The sequence below is a fragment of the Elephantulus edwardii genome, unplaced genomic scaffold, assembly GCF_000299155.1.
Source record: "Elephantulus edwardii isolate Elephantulus edwardi_28Jun2011 unplaced genomic scaffold, EleEdw1.0 scaffold00016, whole genome shotgun sequence".
Lineage (NCBI taxonomy): Eukaryota > Metazoa > Chordata > Mammalia > Macroscelidea > Macroscelididae > Elephantulus > Elephantulus edwardii.
The window spans coordinates 21,187,941-21,194,287 of record NW_006399766.1 but is presented as its reverse complement, the minus strand read 5'-3'; the positions used below and the strand labels follow the sequence as shown (position 1 = coordinate 21,194,287).

Below are 6,347 nucleotides of genomic sequence, written 5' to 3'. Positions count from 1 at the left end.
GAACATCAATAATTGAATTTAAAATATTCAGAATGTAAAAGAGCAATCGGTCCTGATAGAGTTTTCTCTAATACCCTATTCCGTCTTGCTACTCAGTACTCTGAGGTTGAGGACTCTACAAAATAATTGCTGTGAAGCCAGCCCACTTACCGTGGTACAGCGGTACCAGATGAGTTTCTCAAATCACCCATTATCTGGACTGACATTTTGGTAAATGGTTTTATCAGTGAAGCCTAATTACCACCCAGCACAATAAAGATTTTGCATGTCATTTCATAGGTGACCAATTAATCCTGATGAAAGTTCCATTGATTCCTAATATTCTGTGTCCCTGTGCTCAGTGTGCAATTTGTTCCTGAAGTAGCAGGGCCTTTTGACTAGCTCCACCTAACCCTTGCTCCATTCACTCCAATTCTGATGAACTCTGAGGAATTACAAGATTTAAACTCATTATCTGTACTTACAAATCACCCCCAAGGTTTCCATTTCTATCCCCTTACAACCCTACAGGGCTAGACCTAATTTCAAGCCAGTGCCTGGTGGAGTGCATATAACAGATTGAGAATTTAATATGGGTGCGTCAAGCAAATGAGTGAGAAGGATGATTAACAGTAGAGAGGCTAGACTAATTTCCGATAGGAACTGCAGTTTCAAAAAGAAGGCAGTAGTAATGGGCCATCCTAGCATGTATTTTACTAAGTAGCATATCTTTTTTCCAGCTTTAGTATTATTATTATTATTATTATTAATTTTAATGAAAGTTTACAGAGACTTTGGATTTCCATTACCTTTAGTATAATATCTAGTCTGTATATACTTGGTAAATAAAGAATGCTCAGCAAATCTTCACAAAAGTTTTGTTCCATATAAATCTGAATAACTACCTTATTTTGCACAAGGGCAGTACCCATATAAATAAATTCACATGCAGACAAGAGGAGTTGCCCTGGATTAAAGCAGGTGGTTAAGAAGGACAGATGTGGATACAAGTACAGGTGCCTATTACTCTGCCCCATCGAAGTCCCCATATGACCAGAGTTTGTCATTCTCCTCTAGGCAAGGAATGCATAATCCCACTTTTCTCATGCCCTTTCTGCAAGGTCCTCACAGGCAAGAGATTTCAGCAGCCTAGGTACAACAGGAAGCCAGCAGATGGTGAGGCCTAATGCCTATAGCAACCACATGCTGGTGTCAACCACTTGAGTGTCCTCTCTAACCCAGGGTTTGTAAGTCCACCCACCCATTTGGCGGATAAAGAATGTTTTCAAGGATAAAAAGTGATTTCTTTCTTTATTGGAGAAAATAATTTACAGAGGAGGAAATAAATCTTACCAAGGGAGGTGCTACTTTAGAAATTAGGCCTGATGAGAGTCGGGAGGAACCAAACCTCCACTGACACCAGGATGAAGACTTAATTTTAAATCCATGTGACAAAAAATTTGTGGAGAATAAAGTGATCTATCATGCTTATGAAAACAATGTGAGGATTGAATTGTATGCAAAAAATATATAAAGTATGTTATGTACAAAAACCATGGTATAGGGCACGAAGAAAAATGAGACAAAGAACCCATATGTCGCTCTAGTGGCCTAATGGCAAGAAGTTACGCTGCAATCCTGAAGGCATGTGGTTTGAATCCACCAGCTGCTCTGCTAGAGAAAAATGGGCCATCTTCTTCCATGTGATTACCTGCCTCTGAAAACCCACCGAAGGATCATCTGTGGGTTGGTTCTGACTTGGCGATACTCAACAACAACAACAACATTCCAGTAATAATAAAAATCAGTATTTGAGCTTTTAACAGGTTCTTTAAAATTTCAGAAGCTATAGCTTAGATGTAATTAAGGGAAATAAAAAGAAAGCATGAGTTGGCTACACTCAGCACTGGACGAGTAGGCAACATGATGATAGAAAAAAGATTGAAGTCAGTTCTTTTATTTGTCCTGTCAGTGATCTACAATCAGCACTCATGGTAATATCAGTCAAGAAATCAAAAGACATGTTCTGTTGGAAAAAAAAAAATACTGGCTGTCCAGGATCTCTCCAAAGGACTAAATTTAAAACGAAGATACAAATTTGAAGACAAAAGTGCAACTAATCCAAGCAATAATTTCAGTTGCTTCATATACAGTGGAAAGTTGGACAGTGAACAATGTACACTGAAGAATCGATGCCTTTGAATGGTAGTATTGGCGAAGAGCCAAAAGAACAGTTCCGCTTTGGATCAAATACAACTAGGGTGCTCTCTCGAGGCAAAAATGGTGCAACTTTGTCTCACGTACTTTGGACATGTTATTACAAGTGACCAGCCCTTAAAAAGGGAAAACCTGATGCTGGGAAATGATGATCAGCAAAAGAGAGAATGATCATCAATTGAAATGGTGCTGTAACAATGGGATCAAACATTTCAGAAATTGTGCTTCTGACATAGGATAGGGCAAGTTCTGTTGTTCAGTGAGTTGTAGTTGACAGCACCTAACAACAACAACAACACTTGTCTAGCCCAAAAGATGTATCTATAGGTATCTTACTGATGAGATCAAGCATTTTATTGATCTAACATGGCAAAGAACTATGTCTGTCTGGGTAGTCCATTCTTTGCTAAGTTTGTATGATTTTCCATCCAAATTATTAGCCTTTCTCTTGAAGTTGGTATTGAAGTTGTTAACCAGTTGTAAAGTTAGTATGACCTACTCAGAGGATCTCAAGTGAGCTTCCTGTAGTTGCTCTCCACTGGCTTAAATTTTGTTACCTGAAATAAGAATTACTGGGAATGGTGCTACTCGTAACCTCGCTCATATTTTAAGGCCCCAGTCACCACTCACATGAATAGAAACTCTGACCAAACTAAATACCCCATCTCCAATTATCTGCTGAGCCGACAGATACACTATCTCGCACTAAACAGCTTCTTTTCTATTTTTCTATTTCCCATAATGTGCATATTTGTTTTGTGATATCTGTATGCCTATTTATTTTATTTTATGTTGTTGTGTACCATAAAGTTGGAATTGATCCATAGCTGACCCTTAGGCAGCTTTTCAGAGACAGTTAATCGCATAGGAGGAGACTGCCCATCCTTCTCCCACAGAGCACCTGGTAGCCTTGAACTCTGTGCCTTCAGGATTGCAGTGCAGCTTCCTGCCACTAGGCCACCAGAGCTCCTTATAGTTTGATAGTGCATAGGGATTTGATTCTTAGTAGATCCCATGTATCTATTTTATTCTCTCCTGGTTGTAGGCTTTTCAAGGTGCTTGGGAGGCTGTTCATATTGTGGATTAAGGCTTCTAGAGTTCTTCCAAGCTTCTCTCTGATGAAGTTGATAGACCTTCGTTTTACTCTTAGGTCCTTGATCTACTTAGAGTTGGTTTTTGTGTATGATATGAGGTGTGGGTCTTGCTTGACTTTTCTACAGATAGTTTTCCAGTTTGCCAGCACCATTTGTTAAAAAGACTGTTGTCTTCCCATTTAACTGAGTTTGTCTCATCAAAAATCAGTTGACCATAGGTAGATGAGCTGATTTCTGGGCTCTCAATTCTATTCCATTGATCTATGTGTCTGTCACTGTACCAGTATCATATTGTCCTGACTACCATGGCTGTGTAGTAGGATTTGAAATCAGGGAGTGAGATGCTTTCTACGTGGTTTCTCCTTTTCAGGAGTGCTTTACTTATTCAGGGTCTCCTTCCATTCCAGATGAAATTGGAAATTGCCTTTTCCATCTCAGTGAAGAATGGAATTGGTATTTGTATTGGGATTGCATTGAGTTTGTAGATTGCCTGTTGGTAGAATTGTCATTTTCACAACATCGAGTCTTCCTATTCATGTACATGGTATATTCTTCCATTTCTCCAAGTCTTTTTTGGGCAAATGCCTTTTTTAAAAAGAAATTATAAATGGCAACTATACAAATGGGTGTCACCTGATAGAATAGGAATCAGCTCGACTACAGCTGTGGAAAGATTTCATAAAGAAGCTCAATATGAGTAGGTGAAACAAGGCCAGGGGCTGACTGGAACAGCCCGTCAATTATTCATATGTGCTTTCAAACTGAAGTTGAAGAAAATTAAAACAAGTACATAAGAACCAAAATATACCTTCAGTCTATTCCACCTGAATTCAAAAACCATCTCAAGGGCAGATTTGAGGCATTGAACACCAATGACCTAAGACCAGATGAGTTGTGGAATGACATCAAGATGAGTTGTGGAATGATATCCACGAAGAAAACCAAAGGTGATTACAAAGACAGGAAAGAAAAGAAAAAAGAAAGAAAGGAAGGAAGAAAGAGAGAGGGAGGGAGGGATACCAAAATGGATGTTAGAACGAGAGACTCTAAAACGTGCATTAGGACATAGAGAGGTCAAAACAAAGGAAAGAGATACTGACATAAGAGAGATTAACAGAAGATTTCAGAGGGCAGTTAGAGATCACAGAAACCCTTGTCTCTCCTTTTCTGCTGAGAGCGTGCTATGCCACATCAAATGAGCAACAAGAGCTTTTCTGTCAGAAGTTGCAGCAGTGTTGCATACTGTTTGATTTCATGGACTCTGTCTCGGACTTGAAGAGCCAAGAAATTAAAAGAGCTACACTAAATGAACTGGCTGAGTATGTTTCACCTAATCGTGGTGTAGTTGTAGAATCAGCATTTTCTGATAGAGTCAAAACGATCAGTGCTAAAGTTTTCCAGACTCTTCTTCCAAGTGATAAGCCAGAAGAAGATGAACCCACACTTGAGGCCTTTTGGCCTCATTTTCAACTGGTGTATGAATTCGTCTGGATGTTTTTGGAGAGCCCTGATTTCCAGCCTAGCATTGCAAAGCGAAACATTGATCAGAAGTTTGAACAGTAGCTCTTGGAGCTTTTGGATAATGAAGATCCCAGAGAACAGGACTTTCTGAAGATTGTTCTACATCAAACTGGTGGGAAATTGCTTGGATTAAGAGCATTCATCAGAAAACAAAATAACGACCTTTTCCTCAGAAACATTTCAGTGGTGTTTCTGAAGTCCTAGAAATATCAGGAAGTATTATAAATGGCTTGACATTGCCACCGAAAGCAGAACCATAAACGGTTTCTAAGGAAGGTTCTTATTCCTAAGCAAACTGCAAAAGGCTTAGCTTTGTTTCATGCTCAGCTAGCCTAGTGTTGTACAGTTCCTGGGAAAAGATTACAACATTAACAGAACCAGAGATTGCTAAAATGTTGGCCAAAAACATGCAGTCAGAGGTGATGTTTTTAGGAGAAAGTGAAGAAATCTTAGATGTCATTGAACCAACACAGCAAAAAAAAAAAAAAAAAATTGAAGAGCCCCTTTTTAAACGAATATCCAAGTGTGTGTCCAATTTTCATTTTCAGGTTGCAGAAAGGGCATTATACTTATAAAGTAATGACTAGATCTTCATTTGGTTGAGGAGAATATAGACAAAATTCTGCTGATGATATTTGGCAATTTGTTCACAATCTCCAAAGAACACTGGAACCCAACTGTAGCACTGGTATATAACATGCTGAAAACACTAATGGAAAGGAATGGCAAGCTTTTTGATGACCTTACTAGCTCAGACAAAGCTGTAAGACCGAGAAAAAGACAGAATTGGAACATAAAGAATTATGGAGAAAGTTAGACATTCTAAAGTTAAAGAAAGCTCTAGAAAAGTAGAACAGTCCTTACAAGCTAAAGAATATTCTCAGCAATATAAGTGCTGAATAAATAAAAATTGCCTACCATCTTTGTGGAATGGGCAATTTTCTACATTTTTTTAAATGTAAAAATTGGGGGGGGAACCTCATCAGTATAATAGAATTAAAGGCCAATTCCTTCCCCCCCCCCAATCCCTGGCAACTGTTAATGAAACAAAGGTAGGGACTAAACTTAGTCCTGTTATATATCATGGCCACAGTATATTGTAACTTTTGTCTAATCAGATTTATTGTGTCACTTCTGAAGTTTCACAGAATGAATTTTATCATCTATGACATGAGTGAGATACTTCTGGGAGTGGTGAGAATTACGACTTGAATCATTTTGATTGTGTGGCACACAGGTAGTAAGTAATCTGCTCTGTATATTTTCCCTTTTCTACTGTGCTTTTCACATTGCTGCAGACCTAAGTTACATTCTAGGAAAAGAGTATTTCCTTTAAAAAACTAAGGTATAATCCTTCCCCTTCCCTTTGTCTCTCCCAGAAATATGATGGAGGGAATTACCTGTACTTTGGAATTTGAGCAGAAAACGTAAATTTCCAGGCTTTTTAAAGCACAAAATAGAAATAAAAGATGGGAAAGTAAACCAAAGTTCTTTGAATTGTTGCTCTTGAGTGCCTCCCTTCCTCTGCAACTTTCG

At 38.6% G+C, this 6,347-nt stretch overlaps 1 pseudogene; it reads left to right on the top strand.

Annotated features, from left to right (window-relative positions):
* Window positions 1-4,481: 4,481 nt before the first annotated feature.
* Window positions 4,482-5,714, top strand: LOC102852157 (annotated as a pseudogene).
* The last annotated feature ends 633 nt before the right edge of the window (window positions 5,715-6,347 follow it).